This window comes from Durio zibethinus, chromosome 21 (assembly GCF_047325235.1).
Source record: "Durio zibethinus cultivar Kanyao isolate XHJ-2024 chromosome 21, ASM4732523v1, whole genome shotgun sequence".
Taxonomy (NCBI): Eukaryota; Viridiplantae; Streptophyta; class Magnoliopsida; order Malvales; family Malvaceae; genus Durio; species Durio zibethinus.
This window is the reverse complement of record NC_143182.1, coordinates 13,053,405-13,064,975: the sequence shown is the minus strand read 5'-3', so window position 1 is coordinate 13,064,975 and position 11,571 is coordinate 13,053,405.

Sequence of the window (11,571 nt, the reverse complement as noted above, 5' to 3'; positions counted from 1 at the left end):
TTGCATATAAATTTTTTCAACTTTTTCAGACCCTTTTTTTTTTACATTTTGATCTCCTGTCAAACTATTTTTTATTTTTTCTTTTTTTTTCATCTTTCTATGGTAGATTTCCTTCTTTTTTTTTCTTTCTTTTTTTTTTACCCTTTTATCCTTTTCCTCTTTGTAATATTTACAAAATTAACAAACACAATCATGATATGAATATCTATTTCCATCAAATGATACGAATGCAAATGTCGATGCGAATGCAAGAATGTGAATGCTTATGCAAATATAGGTGACTTCTCCACAATGCAAATGCCAATGTTCTTTTTTATATAAATGTCCTTACAAATACTTTTTCTAGGATACAAATACCATAATGCAGATCCAAATATCTTATATGACGCAAATGAAAATGTCTTATACAAATGCAAAATACAAGTGATGTAAATGCGAATGTCTATCTTGTGATGCAAATTCAAAGACCTTTTTTTTAGCTTTTTTTTTTTTTTTAAATCTTTGTTCAAAATTTCAAGGTTCACTTTTCACCAAAAATGATCTCAGTATCTTATACAAAAATGCTCCACTAATCTCTAAACTTTTAAAAGTGATCACAAAATTGCCCCACATAAAATGTTTTCACATACGTTTTGAATCTCTTATAAATTGATGATTCCTATTTGGAATGCTTATAGATGGCATGATTGGCAATTCAATTTTTCACTAGTGGGCCTATTTTAAAGGAGGCTTGACGGGCGTTGCAAAGATTTCTCTTAGGCTTACAAAAGAGATAATTTTCTAAAATAGTTTTATTTTATTAAAAAAATGTATTTCAATATGCATCAAAACTACTCAATATTTTTCGAGGAAGATTTGGAAAGAGAAAAGGGCTATTTTTTTTTTATTTTCACGTTTTGGTGAAATGCAAAATCTTCAATGGATACTAATCCTTTAAAAGGTTTTGCATTGTGACTTTTTATTTTGGATAAAACCTTGAAATTTTAAAGTTCTTTTGGGGTCTCAAGAGTGGTTGTAGCTTTAAACTGCCATTTTTGGGTTTTTACCTTAGAGCCATATTTTTTAATAATAAAAAAATTGGTAAAATCCTCAAGGACATACCTCTTCAATTCATATGTCCATGTTTGATCATAATGAACTTTTTAAGGTACATAATATAGGCCAAGGCTCGAGGTTTTGAAAGAATAGATAATAGGCTCAAAATATATTATTTAGGGTAATTAGGTTAAGGACCTCATGAAGCATTCTTTAGATGAAAAGCCATGTGTCTATCTTTCTTTACTCCTTTTTTTTTTTACTTTTTCTTTTTCGATTAACACACCATGCACTTAAAAAATTCAAAACTAATCTAAAAGAGGAAAATAATTTTTTTGAATGGGGTTAACGATGCAAACAAGAAATTATGTAATAAATGGGGACTCAAAAGATTCATGATCATTTTTCTAAAAGAAACTCTTCAATTTTAAGCCTTCATACTTGATCCAATATGGACTTTTTAAAGGTTGTAACATAAATTAAGGTTCAGAGTTGTCAAAGAAAAGGATAGAAAGGCCTAAAACAAGTATTTAAGGATATTAAAAATTAAGGATCATTTTTTCATTCGAAAGAAGCACTCTGAAGTCTATTCCTTTTTCTGTTTCCACCCAATTATTTTTTTTTCCTTCTTTCTTTCTTTTTGTTTTCATTTTTGCATTTTTTCATTGAATGGATTTAAAACTTTTGTGAACTTTTATATTGGGCTTTTATCCTCATCACACCATATTCCATTTTAACACCCCCATTCTTCAATCCTAAGTATGTTTTTTTTTGCCATCTAATGTGGAGGGTGATCCTTAGTTAGGGTTTATTTTGAAAGAATTCAATCATGCTTAAAGGGATAACAAGGGAGAAATTTTTACATTTGTGAAAGGATAATAAAAGACGATCATTTGTCATTTCAAGTATAAAAACTTAAATTGAAGAGCAATTCTCTTTAGGAAAATGATCTTCAAGTTCAACAGTTTTTTTGTTTATTATTTTTTGTTTTGGGTTTTTTCGTCACTTTTCAAAGCTTTGAATTTGTCAAAATTTATTCAAATTTCTTAAGTACATGATGTCATAACCATTTTTCTTTTCATTTTTTTTCTTCTCTGTTTTCCTTTTTTGAGACATTTGACTTCATTTTTAGCAATCAACTTCTTTAATTCTATTTTCATGAAATGTCATTCATTTTTTTTGCTTCAACCCTTATTTCTAAAGTGTATGTTAGACATTCTCAATATCAGACATTTTTCTTGAAGTTGGGCTTTTGAACATATTCTTATTTTGCCCCCTAAAGCAATCTTTGGGCAAGGTTCATTTTGGGAGCCATAAATTTAACAGGCTCAAAGGGTAGCAAGTAGATAATTTTTCTATAAGCAAATGATAGAGAAAGATTGCCATTCATCATTTCAAACATTATCATTTGGTTACAAGAGCAATGTATTTGAAGAAATAGATAAAAAAAAGCTCATATTTGTTTCTATTTTCATTTTCATCATTTTTGTTTTTTGTTGTTTTTCTCTTTTTTTTCTTTTTTTTTTGTTACAACCATCAATCATTTTTGTGTGACTAATGCCCCATCTTGTTTTCCTACTTAAGCTTTTTATGAGGTCATATGAGACATCCCAAATTTGGTTGATAGATCATAAAAATGCTCATTTTGATTCCAAATTGTCTATCATTTGGGTAAAATGAGGAAAAAGGTATTCAGGCATGGAACAAATTGTCTTAGGCAAGAAGGAAATTTGCTTATTTTAGTCATTGTGCCTTAAGACATGAAACAATGGTTACTTGAGAAAGAAAGTTCAGGCATATTTCGAATCATATTGGCAAGATTTGATACATATTGAATTACCAATTAAAAATTTGAAAAAGTATTTTACTTGGTTTTCAAAATTCAAAATAAGTTTTCTTTTGTTCATTGCCTAAGAAGAGACTGTGGTTTCAATATATTAAATGACAACAAGGTTCACAAGTGGAAATTCATATCCCTTAAAGGATTATGATTGGTGAGTAAAATTATTCAAAAGGATTGAAACATAGGAGTGGCCAAGGAAAAGTGTAGTGGTATTGGATGAGGATTTTTTTTTATATAGTAATCACCAATTACTTTGAGATTCTCACCAAAAAAATTGTATATTTCTTTTTGAAAAGACCTATTTTTTATTTTTTTGATATTGAAAACTATTTATGTGGGACTTTATTGTGAATCATTTTTTTCCTTTAAAGGTTTAACAAAAGTATATATACAATCATCATTCTTTATCCTTAGCTAGTATGAAAAATAATGAATTCAAAAAAATGATGCATGATATGCAAGTCAAATGTTATTATTGTTGAGGATAAGCTCAAATTCCCTTTTATATTCAAGTTGGGTTATTTAAAGACAATTCTTCCACCTCAAAAATTTGGTGAAAATGTTATTTACAACCATCATTCTTTCTCACAGACTTTTTTAGGCACACCATGTAAACAAAGACATCCATTCATAGAAAATTCAAAAGTTTTCCTTTATTCCCAAAAGTTTCAAGTTTATACGTTAAGAAAAATCCTATTACAAAGGCTAAAAGTGCTAGACTATTAAGTGCAAATGATATTTTTACATAGAATGCAATGCTTATGTTATATCGACCTAATGAAATTGATATGAAATGGAGTGTGCGCACTACCTATTAACATGGGCATATGAGGCATATGCATTTATTAACATGTGCTTGAAATGGGATGCATGTACTATCCATTGATGTAAATAGGATGTAATGCATGTATTATCTCATTATGATGTGCATTAGATAGGGTGTATGTAATATCTATAAGGATGCATAGGATGGGGTGTGTATGCTACTCATTATTTATTCTCGTTTTTTTTCAAACATGTTAAAAATATATGTAAAAAATCAAATGAAAAGGTGTAAGATTCAAATTAAAAAATTTTTCCTCCTATTTTATTGATGACTACCCTATAATGCCTATATGATGCAAGCAACAAAATCAAAGAAAATAAAATGATTCAATAATTTGAAACAAACCAACAATATAACAACCATACAATAAATCAATAGAATGTATATAATGTCCTAACTTTTGGTAATTTTCTTGAGAATGATAGCATGGCTCTATCTTAGGCTGGATCTTTAGGGTTCACAATATGCTGGATTAGGATTTACACATCTAAAGGTTCCTAAACTATTTCCTTACATCATTGTCTATTATAGAATAGTAAGGCTCTCCAATCCTTACCTATTATAGGCTACTAATAGAAAGAGTTCAATATGAATTGAAGTGTTTTGCTAGCAAATGCGGATGTTATTAACTCACGAGAGCGTAGTTGCTTCACTTCTTCCTTAAAGGAACAGAGTTTGAGTCTAGAGCTCATGCATGTAAGTGCATATTCAGAGTGTGTGCAAAATGACAGATTAATCAAAATATCATAAATAAATCATAAACACAAAATCAAAACAAAATAACTAACATACATTTTATTTTATTTATTAACTTGTGCATTTTTTTTGAAAAATTAAAAAAAAAGAAATTAAATTAAATATCAAATAAAATCAATTAAATTCAATAATTATTAATAACGTATAATTAAAATTTTAGCATGACTCTCAAATAGTCCCTAGTGGAGTCGCTAAGCTATCATAATGTATTGGTTCAGAGACTCGATTGCTAGACATAAGAATTTAAAAGTTATCATAAAAAACACAGAAAGTTGCCACCAATCTTTTTGAAGGGTGTGATTGGCCACCCAAAAATTTTATCTTTTTAACAAAACAATAAATCAAGTTTAAAGCTTTATTAAAAAGATGATTTTTGTCTACGAAAATAAGATCAGGTTTGGGAATCAGTTACATATAAAGAAGGATTAGCACCCCTACAATGCCTCTAAAATTGTTACTAATTAATTATGCGCTGTTTGTAATTTTGGATAAAAAATGATTTTCCATATGAAATTTAATTATAATTCCCTTAGTTTGTAAGAAATAAAATTAGTTAAAAAAATCTTTCATTAAGGAATATTAAGAAAATCTTCAAATTAAAGAAATACCTTCAAAGTCTCTGACATAAAGGCAGAATTCGAAAACAGTCTTTCCATTTAAGATTTATCATAACATTTTTTTTTTAAATATAATAACATTCTTTATAAATCATAATTATTGATAACTCTGCAACATCTAAGCAGAATACCAATCAATTATATTTCATAAAATGCTATTTTAATTTTATATATTCAAAACTAAAATTTTAATAAAATTTTTGGTGTAAGAAAAAAAAACATAATATAATATAATTAATATTAAACATCCCTAACTAGAGCAAACACATATATATGCTTTACAAATGAAGACATTAATCTTAAAAAAATGAAACATATGCCAAATGACGATCAAATGTAAATTTAGGAATCGAGTTTAAATATAAAGGGGTCACCTAGACTCTCCAATATCTAAGTAGAGTTAACCTTTATATTTAAAATCTTGTCCTATTATCTTTTATTAATTTAACAAATTTATTTTAAGTATCGAAAATATATGAAAATTCTCAATGAAATAAAATTTCCTGAATACTCAATATCTAGGTAGTATTTGGGAACAGATTATTTCATAAAAGGTTTTCATGCAAATCTTTAAAAATTTAAAATTTTAAGAAAAACTTTTTATGTAGTAAAGATAAAAATATAAAAATATAATTATTATTAAAAAACCATAACTAAAACAAATATATGTATGCATTATAAATGAAGACATTAATGTAAAAATGAAACAAATGCAAAATAATGATCAAGTGTGAATTTAAGAAAAATCAGGTCTTCAAATATAAAGAAACCACCCAAACTCTCCAACATCTAGGTAGAGTTTAGGTGCAACTTTTTATATTTAAAAGTCTCATCCAATAATTTTTATTATCAGTGTATTTTGATAATCAAGATTTAACAAAACGAATTTATTTTTTTAGCCATGAAAATGTATGATAATACTTAATAAAATAAAATTTCCTAAACACCCTAACGTCTAGGTGGCATTCAAAAATAGATTACTTCACAAAAGATTTCAAATTTCTTTTTTAAAAATAGTTTAAGGTTTTAGGTAAGTTCGGGTTTAAATTTTAAGAATTTATGAATTTCTCTAAAAGTCTCCAACATCTAGATAGACTTTAGGAGCAAGCTTGTTTTTATAATTTCTTTTAAAATGGATCTTTATACTTATATATTTCATAAATATTTCTTGCTTGTTTTAAAATTATTATTATTATTATTATTATTATTATTATTATTATTATTATTATTATTATTATTATTATTATTATGTCTTTGTAGGTATAAAAAAATGCATGGAAATGCATGACATAAAGAGTAATATTGAAGCATGAACAATTAAATAACCTAGTAAATATGGAGCTTCACAAATTAGTACACAAATCTTAATTTTAACAATAATGAAAAAAGTATACATGAGGATGAATACCAACCAATCAAGGTGTCCACCAACAAGCTATACCTAACCTAAGATGGAAAACATAAGTATTTAAACCTTAAAAAGAAAGGCTTGGCAGTATCTACAAGTAGCATGCATATATCCATAGGTAGAAACATGCTCACATTATTACCTTACATACAAATAGAATGGTTGGAAGCAATATGCCTACTGCCATATAAAAATAATTAAGAAATGAAGCTTTGGATGAGGTCCCCATATGCAAGTAAAATGATTAGAAGCAATACGCCTACTATCATACAAAACCATTTAAGAAATGCAACTTTTGATTTTTTTCTTTTTCCCTATGAACTACTTTTGCATGAAAAGGACATAATCAAAACCATAAACTTTTAAACAGTAAGCATGGAATAAGGTGACTTCTACAGGCAAATTAAATCAAGATAGCCAACATATGCAAGTAAACTAAACCAAAATAGCCAACATATACAAGTAAACCCAACCGAAATAGTGACCAGATGCAGGTAACCCAAATCAAAATAGTCAACACATGCAAGTAAACCAAACAACAAATATATGTAGGCAAACCAACCTGAAACAACTAACACATGTAGGTAAACCAAACTGAAACAACAAGCATGTAGGCAAACCAAACTGCTATAGCAAGCAAACAAGCAAACCAAATCAAAATAGCAAATAGAAAATAAAAAAAAAAACCAAGTAAAATACATCTAAAATAATGAACATCCAAGCTTCACGTGAAACTTGTACTACTAGTCTACATTTAGCTTTCCTTTTTTTTACAAGTACCAGCTACACAAATCTCACATAGAAGAAAAAAACTAGGAGAAAACATAAAGCTTGATACTTTATGGCTTATGCGAGACTTCAGCATGAAACAAAGAAATGGGAAAGAAAGAACAGTTAAACTTTTGAACCCTTCTCCTTCTAACAACTTAGCTCCTTATTTTAGAAATCACCTTCTGTTAAAGCCTTCTTTCCATGCCAAAATGGGAGAGGTTGTATACATTAAAACATCCAAACCGTGACTGTTTATGAAAGCTAAGTAGCACTATTTGGCAGTAACTTTCCAGGTCTTTTTTTTTTTCAACTCATACTAGCTAAAAGATGGCCATGAAAGGTGGAAGAGAAAATGACTTGTCAAGACTTTATGGGATGAAGCCAATTGCTGCAGCTGTCATTGGAAGAGGTAACTGAACTAGAAAATAAGAAATGGAACTCAAACTATTGGGTAAAAAAATGAAAAACATGTAAAGCTTCAAAATTTATCAACATTCATACCAAACATAAAGCATGTAAGGAGCAAAAGGAACATTTTGCAGAAAAAACCATGAATGGTGCAAGAATAGTGTAAAAAAACAAAGATGCAGATGGCAGCATATACCCTTTGTGTGGGCTGCCTCATATTTAAAAATTCTTCTTTTTTCGACTTTTTTTTTTAGATGCCTCTCATTCCTCCCCCTTTTGTTCCAGCAACTTCCTTCTAGCCTATACATAATTGGCCAAGCATCCAAGATCAAGATCTTAACTTGATCAATGAGAGCCCTTGGATGAAATCTCATCTAAGGGCCAAAGTTTTTCCTTTTCTATTTTTTCAAGGAGCCACCTTTGGCCCTTAGATCAAGAGGCACAAAAGATCCAATGGCCAACATTGAACACTACAAAGGTTGAACTCTTATGCCCCTCAAACCCATGAAAAGACCATTTTACCTGTAGTATAAATTTTTGGTATTTATGATTATTTTCTTAGAAATCAATGTTTCCATAGTCATTTTTGAGATTTTCAAGCATCAAAAATCATAAAATATTATGAAATTGAGATCTAAAAATTTTTGTGACAATTCAAACTCGAAAAAGCCAAATTACGAAATGCCGTTATAAAAATATTTTGGTAATTTCACCCTTCTCGGGGTATCGTTATGGTTTTAAGTGCACCAAAAACATGAAATATTATAAAATTAAGATCTAAAAAGTTTAACAAAAATCTAAGCTCAAGAACAATTACAAAAATACCTCTTATAAAGGTATTTTGGTAATTTTACCCTTTTTTAGGTACCATGAAAATTTTAATGTTTTGAAAAAAAAAATTTCAAATTCAATTTTAAACCAAATTCATTCAAATTAGGTTTTGAATTTATAGAATTGATCTGGTCTTTCATCCATTTTAACCAAGTTTTGTGTAATTTTGATTTTATTTGACCATATATGACCTGAGTTGACTTTGTGTTTTTGATTAGGCAAATTTGTAAACTCTTTATGGGTTGTAAATAGTTCTCCTAAATGGTCTTGGTCCATGTTTGTAAATGAGCCCAAGATTAATCATGTTGAAAAAATGTCCTGGACAAAATTTATGTCTACAGCAATGCCATGAAAGTATGATTATAATGTGAAATTTTAAAGATTGAACAATTTAAAAATTGATGTTGCAACCAACATATTTGGGGTTGAAAGAATGACCTGAAGTGGTTGAATGGTATGCCCCCGAGGTAATAGAACAAGCATGGAAGGAAAAAGAAAAAGAAGTGGAAAGAAACAAAAAAGAGAGAAGAACCCCTATTAGTATGAACCCTAAGTATAATACAAAATGGTGGTGATTAAAAAAGAAGCATGTGAATTCCTGAAAATCATATAACACAATGAATACAGTGTAGTGGATTTACTTAACAAAATGCTAACAAGAATCTTGCTTCTATCTTTATTACTAAACTCTAACCCCACAGGAATGCATTACTGAAGGTGTTCAACTAGGCTTATGTAGACTATGACATTTCTATTAAAAAGATAGATCATTTGGTGGGAAGTTTTTCATTACATTCAATGATAATAAGATCTCCCCAAAAAGATGAGGTAGTGTGAAGGCCTTACTTGTTACTGTAAAGTGTAAAAATCACACCATGGTGAAGATGTTGATTGATAATGAGTCCTTCATCAATGTTATAGCAATGGCTACTCCAAAAAAGTTATCGGTCGATCTTTCATACATGAAGAATAAACATATGGTGCTTAGAGCCTTCGATGGGTCAAAAGAAGAGGTGATTGAAGGTATGGAGTTTTCATTGTAGATCGAGCCTTACACCTTTAATGTTGAATTTCAAGTCATAGACCTCTCAATGTCATATAGTTGTCTATTAAAGATACTATGGGTCTACACTACTAGGGCTATACCGTCATCTTTACATCAAAAAGTAAAGTTTATGGTTGATGGAAAACAAGTATGCATTAATAGAAATGAAAACCTATTAGTTACCAAGATCCTAACAACATTTTATGTAGAATTGCTGAAGAAACACTTGAATTCTCTTTCCATGCATTTGAAGTTGTTAACACTACGTATATGGCTAAGGGCTTAGCCATACTGATCCTTTGCTTATTAAAGACAACTGGATGATGATTAAACAATTGAATGGAAAAAGGATAGCTGCTTGGTCTAGGTCAGGGTGATATTACAAGGGATGAGAGAAGCACTAGAGTTTATAAAGAATAAAAAAAGATTTGGTTTGGGGTATGAGCCAACTGTTGTTGACAAGAGGAAAGAAATACAGGAAAAAAGAGAGAAGAGAATGGCCTATCTTAAAGGGCAACAATCAGATGGGAATAGAATGGTTTTTTCATACCTTTTTTATACTTTTCATTCTATAAGGTATGTTTACAATGAAGTATCAAAGGCAAGAGTGTCAATAGATGAGATATGGGTGACTTTTTCAATGATGAATTTGAAGATCAATGAAATAGATGAAGCAATGACAATGGAAGAAGAGATCTTTTTGTTTCCTTTCAATAGTGGAATCTAGAGACCGGTTTGTTTACTTTCATTATCCTTGAACCAAAATCCAAGTGCCTCTACCTAAAGGCATGCAGATAGTAAGTAAAAAATGAAACAAAAACTGTAACTAAAGGAAACATAACTTAGTTAACTAACAAGCAAACCCTATCTAAAGTTGGTTCAATCACAAAATAATCATGAATAAAATGTAATTCTAAGCTAAGAATTCAAAATAGTAAGTATAAAATGAAACAAAAATAGCAACTAAGGGAAACATAACTTAATTAACTAATAAGCAAACACCAACTACCTTAACTAACTTTAACTTTCAACTAAGACATTACTAAAGGATTAGACTAAACAAGATGCAAATTGTAATGATCCTAATCTAAGTAGAAACAAATTTTAGATGAAAATTTAAGAACCAAAATTGCACAATTCAAAGGATGTGCAAAAACTGAATATAAACTTGCAAATCTAAAAAATTTGAGAGTCAACAAAAATTGAAAATCTAATATATTTCAATTTGTATGAAATGGAATGGTAAAGTGACAAAATAGCAAATGAAATAAAGAAGACACAACATTACGGTGCACTTAATTAAAAGGAATTATAAAACCTAAGCTAAAATTTTGAAAGCTGAACATGAGTACAATTTGGAACATGTGACTTTTAGCTAAAAGTCTGACTTTAAATTGTATAAAACTAAAGGAATATAACCTAAAAATTGACAAATCATTAAAATAATTATATGAAAAACTAAATTTTAGAATAAGAACGAAAGAAAACTTGTCAGAATCAATGTAAGAAAGTTAAAAACAAAACTAGCATAAATTTTGTAATCTAAGATTAAAGCTACTGATCTAGATCTTATTGATGCAATTTGAATTGAACATGAGCTAGAAATTTAAAGTTTAACTAAGAAGCAATATGAAAAAGTAAAGAAAAGATCACAAATTCCATAAAAGTAGCATGAAAGAACTAACATTTCTCCAAACAGAAATTGCTCTAAAACAAAATTTGAACAAATCACAAAAGGAAAATACAGATCTAGAAATTTCTAAAAAACATGAGCTTAAACTAAAATAGAGCAAGATTCAATAATGAGTTTCCTATAGGATTCAACAAAAAATTCGCATCAAAATAAAGGAAAAATAACTCAACCAGCTAGCAAGCTACATAACACTAAAAAACATAAAAAACAAAGCATGCAATACAATTATGATCCAAACAGCAATCAAATGTAAAGAAATAACCTGAATCAAGTAAGAATAACAAGTAAAAAAGTAAAAATAAGGATTTAGAGTGAAAAAAAGCAAACAACTTTCCAAG